This window comes from Crinia signifera, chromosome 1, assembly GCF_055691185.1.
Source record: "Crinia signifera chromosome 1, ASM5569118v1, whole genome shotgun sequence".
In the NCBI taxonomy this organism is placed as follows: Eukaryota; Metazoa; Chordata; class Amphibia; order Anura; family Myobatrachidae; genus Crinia; species Crinia signifera.
The window spans coordinates 475,486,554-475,498,959 of record NC_139217.1 but is presented as its reverse complement, the minus strand read 5'-3'; positions in this window follow the sequence as shown (position 1 = coordinate 475,498,959).

Below are 12,406 nucleotides of genomic sequence, written 5' to 3'. Positions count from 1 at the left end.
CTCCATATAACACTACTGGCCAGCAGCCTCCATATAACACTACCTGCCAGGAGCCTCCATATAACACTACCTGCCAGCAGCCTCCATATTACACTACCTGCCAGCAGCCTCCCTATAACACTACCTGCCAGGAGCCTCCATATAACACTACCTGCCAGGAGCCTCCATATAACACTACTGGCCAGCAGCCTCCCAAGCCTCCATATAACACTACTTGCCAGCAGCCTCCATATAACACTACCTGCCAGGAGCCTCCATATAACACTACCTGCCAGCAGCCTCCATATAACACTACCTGCCAAGAGCCTCCAGATAACACTACCTGCCAGCAGTCTCCATATTACACTACCTGCCAGGAGCCCAGTGGCGTAACTATCGTCCCGCAGCCCCCGCGGTGGCGGGGAGGCGCTGAGGGTATGTGGGCGCCGGGGGGGCTGCGGGATGATAGTTGCCTTCTGCTGCCGTACCGTGCACCACCGGGTCCCAGCTCTCCCGAGTCCCAGCAGCCGCAGCGCTGTTCTAGTACAAAAAGGTGACACTTGGAAAATGGCTGCCCCCATACCGCAGACAGTTTTTCGTCTGCAGTATGGGGGCAGCCATTTTCCAAGTGTCACTTTTACATTAGCAGCAGTAACGGGAGAGCCGCCCGGGATCCGGCGCAGACGGATGCGGCCAGCCGGCCAGAGGTAACGCACACACGCGCACACACACAAACACACACACAAACACGTTACACATACATACAAACACACACACAGAAACACAACCCCCCCTCCCGACCGCCGTACCACGACTCCCCTCCGCTCCGTTTTTTTTTACAGGGGGGCGCCTCCTGACTTGTCGGCAGGGGGGCGCCGAAAAACTAGTTACGCCGCTGCAGGAGCCTCCATATAACACTACCTGCCAGCAGTCTCCATATTACACTACCTGCCAGGAGCCTCCATATAACACTACCTGCCAGCAGCCTCCATATAACACTACCTGCCAGCAGCCTCCATATTACACTACCTGCCAGCAGCCTCCATATAACACTACTTGCCAGGAGCCTCCATATAACACTACCTGCCAGCAGTCTCCATATTACACTACCTGCCAGGAGCCTCCATATAACACTACTTGCCAGGAGCCTCCATATAACACTACCTGCCAGCAGCCTCCATATTACACTACCTGCCAGCAGCCTCCATATAACACTACTTGCCAGGAGCCTCCATATTACACTACCTGCCAGCAGCCTCCATATAACACTACCTGCCAGGAGCCTCCGGGTCATTCGGTGATATACAGGACACAATACATGAAATGGAATATCCCAGAACTGATAACATTGTGGTATATTGTGTGATAAAAGACAGACTTGATTTATTGTGTATTGATTACCCGCCTGTATTAACATTGGAAATATATAAAAGTTGTTGAAGTGGATGCAAAAACGACGAATTTCACTTATTTTATGCTTGAGATTATGATGTCCGTTATCGCCAGACGTATATTATATATCGTCACAGTTAGTCAGGAAGATAAACAAGCCAGCATTGCTGAATTCACGTGGTTCTACAGGTTTGAGTAATTTGACTGGTGACAGATGTAACGTGAGTCACATGTCAAAATTGATTTTTCAAGTATAGTTGGAATAACATTCAGTACTTTGGGCAGTACGGACGGTGTAATGGTTAGCATTACTGCCTCACAGCGCTGAGGTCATGGGTTCTATCCCCACCATGTGTTATATATACGGGGCAGTACGGACGGTGTAATGATTAGCATTACTGCCTCAAAGCGCTGAGGTCATGGGTTCTATCCCCACCATGTGTTATATATACGGGGCAGTACGGATGGTGTAATGGTTACATTACTGCCTCACAGCACTGAGGTCATGGGTTCTATTCCCACCATGTGTTATATATACGGGGCAGTATGGATGTGTAATGGTTAGCATTACTGCCTCACAGCGCTGAGGTCATGGGTTCTATCCCCACCATGTGTTATATATACGGGGCAGTACGGATGTGTAATGGTTACATTACTGCCTCACAGCACTGAGGTCATGGGTTATGGGCACTGAGTAATGGTTACATTACTGCCTCACAGCACTGAGGTCATGGGTTATATCCCCACCATGTGTTATATATACGGGGCAGTACGGATGTGTAATGGTTAGCATTACTGCCTCACAGCGCTGAGGTCATGGGTTCTATCCCCACCATGTGTTATATATACGGGGCAGTACGGATGTGTAATGGTTACATTACTGCCTCACAGCACTGAGGTCATGGGATATATCCCCACCATGTGTTATATATACGGGGCAGTACGGACGGTGTAATGGTTAGTATTACTGCCTCACAGTGCTGAGGTCATGGGTTATATCCCCACCATGTGTTATATATACGGGGCAGTATGGATGGTGCAATGGTTACATTACTGCCTCACAGCACTGAGGTCATGGGTTCTATCCCCACCATGTGTTATATATACGGGGCAGTACAGATGGTGCAATGGTTACATTACTGCCTCACAGCACTGAGGTCATGGGTTCTATTCCCACCATGTGTTATATATACGGGGCAGTACGGACGGTGTAATGGTTAGCATTACTGCCTCACAGCACTGAGGTCATGGGATCTATCCCCACCATGTGTTATATATACGGGGCAGTACGGATGGTGTAATGGTTACATTACTGCCTCACACCGCTGACGTCATGGGTTCTATCCCCACCATGTGTTATATATATGGGGCAGTACGGATGGTGTAATGGTTAGCATTACTGCCTCACAACGCTGAGGTCATGGGTTCTATCCCCACCATGTGTTATATATACGGGGCAGTACGGACGGTGTAATGGTTACATTACTGCCTCACAGCACTGAGGTCATGGGTTCTATCCCCACCATGTGTTATATATACGGGGCAGTACGGATGGTGTAATGGTTACATTACTGCCTCACAGCGCTGAGGTCATGGGTTCTATCCCCACCATGTGTTATATATACGGGGCAGTACGGATGGGGTAATGGTTATATTACTGCCTCACAGCGCTGAGGTCATGGGTTCTATCCCCACCATGTGTTATATATACGGGGCAGTACCGATGGTGTAATGGTTACATTACTGCCTCACTGAGGTGATGGGTTCTATCCCCACCATGTGTTATATATACGGGGCAGTACGGATGGTGTAATGGTTACATTACTGCCTCATAGCACTGAGGTCATGGGTTCTATTCCCACCATGTGTTATATATACGGGGCAGCACGGATGGTGTAATGGTTAGCATTACTGGCTCTCAGCACTGAGGTCATGGGTTCTATCCCCACCATGTGTTATATATACAGGGCAGTACGGACGGTGTAATGGTTACATTACTGCCTCACAGCGCTGAGGTCATGGGTTCTATCCCCACCATGTGTTATATATACAGGGCAGTACGGACGGTGTAATGGTTAGCATTACTGCCTCACAGTGCTGAGGTCATGGGTTCTATCCCCACCATGTGTTATATATACGGGGCAGTACGGACGGTGTAATGGTTAGTATTACTGCCTCACAGCAGTCATGGGCTCTATCCCCACCATGTGTTATATATACGGGGCAGTACGGATGGTGTAATGGTTAGCATTACTGCCTCTCAGCGCTGAGGTCATGGGTTCTATCCCCACCATGTGTTATATATACGGGGCAGTACGGATGGTGTAATGGTTACATTACTGCCTCTCAGCGCTGAGGTCATGGGTTCTATCCCCACCATGTGTTATATATACGGGGCAGTACAGATGGTGTAATGGTTAGCATTACTGCCTCACAGCACTGAGGTCATGGGTTCTATCCCCACCATGTGTTATATATACAGGGCAGTACGGACGGTGTAATGGTTACATTACTGCCTCACAGCGCTGAGGTCATGGGTTCTATCCCCACCATGTGTTATATATACAGGGCAGTACGGACGGTGTAATGGTTAGCATTACTGCCTCACAGTGCTGAGGTCATGGGTTCTATCCCCACCATGTGTTATATATACGGGGCAGTACGGACGGTGTAATGGTTAGTATTACTGCCTCACAGCAGTCATGGGCTCTATCCCCACCATGTGTTATATATACGGGGCAGTACGGATGGTGTAATGGTTAGCATTACTGCCTCTCAGCGCTGAGGTCATGGGTTCTATCCCCACCATGTGTTATATATACGGGGCAGTACGGATGGTGTAATGGTTACATTACTGCCTCTCAGCGCTGAGGTCATGGGTTCTATCCCCACCATGTGTTATATATACGGGGCAGTACAGATGGTGTAATGGTTAGCATTACTGCCTCACAGCGCTGAGGTCATGGGTTCTATCCCCACCATGTGTTATATATATACGGGGCAGTACGGACGGTGTAATGATTAGCATTACTGCCTCACAGCGCTGAGGTCATGGGTTCTATCCCCACCATGTGTTATATATACACGGGGCAGTACGGACGGTGTAATGGTTAGTATTACTGCCTCTCAGCGCTGAGGTCATGGGTTCTATCCCCACCATGTGTTATATATACGGGGCAGTACAGATGGTGTAATGGTTAGCATTACTGCCTCACAGCACTGAGGTCATGGGTTCTATCCCCACCATGTGTTATATATATACGGGGCAGTACGGACGGTGTAATGATTAGCATTACTGCCTCACAGCGCTGAGGTCATGGGTTCTATCCCCACCATGTGTTATATATACGGGGCAGTACAGATGGTGTAATGGTTAGCATTACTGCCTCACAGCGCTGAGGTCATGGGTTCTATCCCCACCATGTGTTATATATACGGGGCAGCACGGATGGTGTAATGGTTAGCATTACTGGCTCTCAGCACTGAGGTCATGGGTTCTATCCCCACCATGTGTTATATATACGGGCAGTACGGATGGTGTAATGGTTAGCATTACTGCCTCACAGCAGTCATGGGCTCTATCCCCACCATGTGTTATATATACGGGGCAGTACGGATGGTGTAATGGTTAGCATTACTGCCTCTCAGCGCTGAGGTCATGGGTTCTATCCCCACCATGTGTTATATATACACGGGGCAGTACGGATGGTGTAATGGTTAGTATTACTGCCTCTCAGCGCTGAGGTCATGGGTTCTATCCCCACCATGTGTTATATATACGGGGCAGTACAGATGGTGTAATGGTTAGCATTACTGCCTCACAGCGCTGAGGTCATGGGTTCTATCCCCACCATGTGTTATATATATACGGGGCAGTACGGACGGTGTAATGATTAGCATTACTGCCTCACAGCGCTGAGGTCATGGGTTCTATCCCCACCATGTGTTATATATACGGGGCAGTACGGATGGGGTAATGGTTATATTACTGCCTCACAGCGCTGAGGTCATGGGTTCTATCCCCACCATGTGTTATATATACGGGGCAGTACGGATGGTGTAATGGTTACATTACTGCCTCACAGCGCTGAGGTCATGGGTTCTATCCCCACCATGTGTTATATATACGGGGCAGTACGTATGGTGTAATGGTTACATTACTGCCTCACAGCACTGAGGTCATGGGTTCTATTCCCACCATGTGTTATATATACGGGGCAGTACAGATGGTGTAATGGTTACATTACTGCCTCACAGCACTGAGGTCATGGGTTCTATCCCCACCATGTGTTATATATACACGGGGCAGTACGGATGGTGTAATGGTTAGTATTACTGCCTCTCAGCGCTGAGGTCATGGGTTCTATCCCCACCATGTGTTATATATACACGGGGCAGTACAGATGGTGTAATGGTTAGCATTACTGCCTCACAGCGCTGAGGTCATGGGTTCTATCCCCACCATGTGTTATATATATACGGGGCAGTACGGACGGTGTAATGATTAGCATTACTGCCTCACAGCGCTGAGGTCATGGGTTCTATCCCCACCATGTGTTATATATACGGGGCAGTACAGATGGTGTAATGGTTAGCATTACTGCCTCACAGCGCTGAGGTCATGGGTTCTATCCCCACCATGTGTTATATATACGGGGCAGCACGGATGGTGTAATGGTTAGCATTACTGGCTCTCAGCACTGAGGTCATGGGTTCTATCCCCACCATGTGTTATATATACGGGCAGTACGGATGGTGTAATGGTTAGCATTACTGCCTCACAGCAGTCATGGGCTCTATCCCCACCATGTGTTATATATACGGGGCAGTACGGATGGTGTAATGGTTAGCATTACTGCCTCACAGTGCTGAGGTCATCGGTTCTATTCCCACCATGTGTTATATACTGTATACGGGGCAGTACGGATGGTGTAATGGTTAGCATTACTGCCTCACAGCACTGAGGTCATGGGTTCTTTCCCCACCATGTGTTATATATACGGGGCAGTACGGACGGTGTAATGGTTACATTACTGCCTCATAGCACTGAGGTCATGTCATGGGTTCTATCCCCACCATGTGTTATATATACGGGGCAGTACGGATGGTGTAATGGTTAGCATTACTGCCTCACAGCACTGAGGTCATGGGTTCTATCCCCACCATGTGTTATATATATGGGGCAGTACGGACGGTGTAATGATTAGCATTACTGCCTCACAGTGCTGAGGTCATGGGTTCTATCCCCACCATGTGTTATATATACGGGGCAGTACGGACGGTGTAATGATTAGCATTACTGCCTCACAGCGCTGAGGTCATGGGTTCTATCCCCACCATGTGTTATATATACGGGGCAGTACGGACGCTGTAATGGTTAGTATTACTGCCTCACAGCGCTGAGGTCATGGGTTCTATCCCCACCATGTGTTATATATACGGGGCAGTACGGATGGTGTATTGGTTAGCATTACTGCCTCACAGCGCTGAGGTCATGGGTTCTATTCCCACCATGTGTTATATATACGGGGCAGTACGGACGGTGTAATGGTTACATTACTGCCTCACAGCACTGAGGTCATGGGTTTTATTCCCACCATGTGTTATATATACGGGGCAGCACGGACGGTGTAATGGTTACATTACTGCCTCACAGCGCTGAGGTCATGAGTTCTATCCCCACCATGTGTTATATATACGGGGCAGTACGGATGGTGTAATGGTTACATTACTGCCTCACAGCACTGAGGTCATGGGTTTTATTCCCACCATGTGTTATATATACGGGGCAGCACGGACGGTGTAATGGTTACATTACTGCCTCACAGCGCTGAGGTCATGAGTTCTATCCCCACCATGTGTTATATATACGGGGCAGTACGGATGGTGTAATGGTTAGCATTACTGCCTCACAGCGCTGAGGTCATGGGTTCTATTCCCACCATGTGTTATATATACGGGGCAGTACGGACGGTGTAATGGTTACATTACTGCCTCACAGCACTGAGGTCATGGGTTCGATTCCCACCATGACCCGAACTGTGCAGAGTTTGTATATTCTCCCCGTGCTTGTGTGGGTTTCCTCCAGGTACTCCGATTTCCTCCCACAATCCAAAAATATACCGGTAGGTTTTTTGGCTCCTAACAAAATTAACCCTAGAATGTCTGTGTGTGTGTACATGTGGTAGGGAACATAGATTGTAAGCTCCACTGGGACAGGGACTGATGTGAATGTTCAAATTTTCTCTGTAAAGTGCTGCAGAATCTGTATGCGCTATATAAGAAACTGCTAATAAATAATAAATACTTTGTGTGTGTGTCAGTTATACATTTGGGGTCCTATAAGTGAACAGTAAAACAATCCTATTGTAACAATACTTGGGGCCACCTGTAAAATGGCGAATTGTTTTCAAGATTGGCTTACTCACTTTCAAGGCCCTACATGACCAGGGCGCAAGGTACCTGCAGCAGCTGCTGATCCCTTACTGTCCTACTCGATTACTACGATCCACTGAAGAAGGACTACTAACAGTACCCAGAATCTCCCTGAATTCATCTGGGGGTCGAGCTTTCAGCGCTGTTGCTCCAACTCTGTGGAACTCTCTCCCTCGCACAGTGCGAGAAGCCCCCACTGTAGAATCCTTTAAGAATAGACTAAAGACTTTCCTATTTACTCAGCATTTCACTGACATCTACTGATAAGCTTCTTGTGTATTACGAGCTGTAAAGACAATGGTGAAGCACTTTGAGTGCTTCTTAGTTCCTATGTTCATTGTGTTGTAACAAGCATTCGCTCTGACCCTACCCCATACATTATTGTCAGCTTTGTAAAATGTTACATTTCAGCTTAATTTTTGTGGTTGATGCTCTTAAACTTCTAAAAAGTAACACGCAATGTAACGTGAGTCACACGGAATAACCCCCATCTAAGCCTCCATCCAACGCTGCCAGACACCAGGGGTCTGGGGGAAGGAGATGATTTGCAGGAAGAAATCTGCTTCTTATTATCTTGTTGGAAACAATATATCCCCGTCATCAGAACTGACGCGTTCAGGAAGAGCAGCGGAACCGCAAAAGAAAAGTCACAAATGTGAAGTGTCCGTTTAATAAATAATTGTGACATGACACAAAGTGCGACGCGTTATTACAGGCCGTCTGCGTTATTACAGGCCGTCTGGTTAGTTTAAGGTGCAGAGTACAGTTTCAGCTACAAAACAAACACATTTCTCTTAGTGAAAGGTCAGTGTCTCCTCCTGCTGCAAATTCCCAGCCCCGGATCCTGGTCCTCTCCCAACATCCAAATGAATTCCGCTCCTTTCACAGGAATTCATCCCCATGTTAACCCTGCCTCCCCCTCACTCCGATATCCCATCTGTCCTCCAGGCAAGGGCTTCCCATTGGCTGCAGCAAGTGGGGACCTTAGGTGGACCATGTCTATGGGTGCAGAGAAGACGTCCGCCGGCCCAGTCACCCCACTACAGAGTGCAGGAGTCACTGTGATGCTAATACAGCCGGGAGCTGGGCCTATCACCCCGAGCTGCCTCCTGCACTCACTGACAGGAGCACACCTACTGCTGGGTGTAGGAGGAGGTAGGTGGTGGCCCTGCATTATAACAGTGAGGAGAGCACCTGGTCCAGCACCGCCCCACCAGGACAGCTCTCATTATTGCTGAAGGTTTCTGACGACAAATGTCTACAGTATGTCTCCCACGCTCCCCGCCGACGCGGCGTCCCTGCCCTGCAGGCTGACCTGACCGCTACATGGGGATCGGTGAGTCAATTCTGTGGATCCCCACAGATCTATAACAGTGGAGATTCGGTCTGCATGCTGAATCTAGTGATCTCATTACTGGCCCAGCCAGGGTCCTAGCCAGACTTCCATTGTGTGTGCAGTGATTAGTGGTATATGCTACCTACCCCTCCTGCCCCTCTGCCCCCCAGCCCGCTGCCCCCGGGAGAGCACCTGCCCAGTTGCTACATATGATGTCTGGGGCAAGTCCCCCGGGACCACGCTACGTCCGCTACAGTACTCTGGACCATGCATCGTATACACCGGCCAGGCCGGCGGCAGCAGGACTGGGGGATAACGGTCCGCTACAAGTCCAGGACATGATGTCATGCAGCCCTGCGCTCTGGACAGTAACCGCAACATCCTCGCCCCCGGAACGCAGGCCACAGGAGGTTATAGGAAGGAAGACATAACGCGATGCACTAGGCTTATTATTAGCTGTGCTTCGCTCTATTGCAGCTACAGGGAGTTCCCATGGTTAGCGCAGCGCGGGGGGAGGGCTCTGCTCCCATTATCTGGTTCCCTCTATAAGGTGCGGAGCTCGGAGGGTGCAATGTGCAGCGCAGCGCAGTGACGGAAGTCTCTAGTGCAATCCTGACGCCATGCTCTGCAGCTCACGGTTTCAGGAGATACTTCTCCTCATTCTTATTCTCTGACTCTGACGATGGTATGGAATTGGGGCAGGACGGGGTCTGGCAGGCCTTACACAGAATGAGGAACAGAATCAGGATCAGTAATGCAATCATACAGTTAAAAGAAATGGCCACAACTGCGCCGGTGGACAGTCCAGAACCCATCGCAGACGGCTGTCCCTGGAGAAGACAGGTCTGGTGGCAGGGTCACTAGTACACCTGGGAGGTGCTGCTGGTCCACGAGGCAAAGTAATAATGTCTGTTACTGCCTGCAGGAAGCCGCCACCAAACCCAACCACGATTCCGTTCCGGATCCAGTCCCATATCCAGTAAGAATCCTGAGTGGCACCGACTGGAGGTGGATATACCTGTGTGGGTCTCACAATGTCTTCAGTGATGTGGAGCCAGTCACCAATGGGATCCAACAGAACTAGTGCAATAGCTCATTCCGTGGTATCCTCAGTGACGCCGCAGTGTCCGGTATTCTGGGGAAATAAGTAAAGAGAGCATTATATTTCTATGAATTCACCAAGTCCACTGTCAAAGCCACCAGTGTCCGTAATCTCTAGTGGTCCCAGGTCATGTCAGTAGTCGCTGGAGAAATTACATTTATCCTGCTATACTAGCGATACTAGCCACCGGAGGGACCAGCACTGTATACTAGCCACCAGAGGGACCAGCACTGTATACTAGCCACCTGAGGGACCAGCACTGTATACTAGCCACCAGATGGACCATACCTGTATACTAGCAACCGGAGGGACCAGCACTGTATACTAGTCACCGGAGGGACCAGCACTGTATACTAGCCACCAGAGGGACCAGCACTGTATACTAGCCACCAGAGGGACCAGCACTGTATACTAGCCACCGGAGGGACCAGCACTGTATACTAGCCACCGGAGGGACCAGCACTGTATACTAGCCACCTGAGGGACCATACCTGTATACTAGCCACCGGAGGGACCAGCACTGTATACTAGCCACCGGAGGGACCAGCACTGTATACTAGCCACCGGAGGGACCAGCACTGTATACTAGCCACCGGAGGGACCAGCACTGTATACTAGCCACCGGAGGGACCAGCACTGTATACTAGCAACCAGAGGGACCAGCACTGTATACTAGCCACCGGAGGGACCAGCACTGTATACTAGCAACCAGAGGGACCAGCACTGTATACTAGCCACCAGAGGGACCATACCTGTATACTAGCAACCGGAGGGACCAGCACTGTATACTAGTCACCGGAGGGACAAGCACTGTATACTAGCCACCTGAGGGACCAGCACTGTATACTAGCCACCTGAGGGACCAGCACTGTATACTAGCCACCTGAGGGACCAGCACTGTATACTAGCCATCGGAGGGACCAGCACTGTATACTAGCCACCGGAGGGACCATACCTGTATACTAGCCACCTGAGGGACCAGCACTGTATACTAGCCCCCAGAGGGACCAGCACTGTATACTAGCCACCAGAGGGACCAGCACTGTATACTAGCCACCGGAGGGACCAGCACTGTATACTAGCCACCGGAGGGACCATACCTGTATACTAGCCACCAGAGGGACCATACCTGTATACTAGCCACCTGAGGGACCAGCACTGTATACTAGCCACCAGAGGGACCAGCACTGTATACTAGCCACCAAAGGGACCAGCACTGTATACTAGCCACCGGAGGTACCAGCACTGTATACTAGCCACCAAAGGGACCAGCACTGTATACTAGCCACCAGAGGGACCAGCACTGTATACTAGCCACCGGAGGGACCAGCACTGTATACTAGCCACCAGAGGGACCAGCACTGTATACTAGCCACCAGAGGGACCAGCACTGTATACTAGCCACCGGAGGGACCAGCACTGTATACCAGCCACCTGAGGGACCAGCACTGTATACCAGCCACCAGAGGGACCAGCACTGTATACTAGCCACCGGAGGGACCAGCACTGTATACTAGCCACCGGAGGGGCCAGCACTGTATACTAGCCACCAGAGGGACCAGCACTGTATACTAGCCACCGGAGGTACCAGCACTGTATACCAGCCACCGGAGGGACCAGCACTGTATACCAGCCACCTGAGGGACCAGCACTGTATACTAGCCACCGGAGAGACCAGCACTGTATACTAGCCACCGGAGGGACCAGCACTGTATACTAGCCACCGGAGGGACCAGCACTGTATACTAGCCACCGGAGGGACCAGCACTGTATACTAGCCACCGGAGGGGCTGTCACTGTATACTAGTCACCGGAGGGACTATCTCTGTATACTAGTCACCGGAGGGACCAGCACTGTATACTAGCCACCGGAGGGGCCATCACTGTATACTAGTCACTGGAGGGACCATCCCTGTATACTAGTCACTGGACGGGCCGTCACTGTATACTAGTCACCGGAAGTACCGGCACTGTATACTAGTCACCAGAGGGGCCATCACTGTATACTAGTCACCGGAGGGACCATCCCTGTATACTAGTCACAGGAAGGACCAGCACAGTATACTAGGTTACAGGAGGGACCAGCCCTGTATACTAGTCACCGGAGGGACCAGCACTGTATACTAGTCTGTATACTGTATACATTAACAGATTTATTCAAT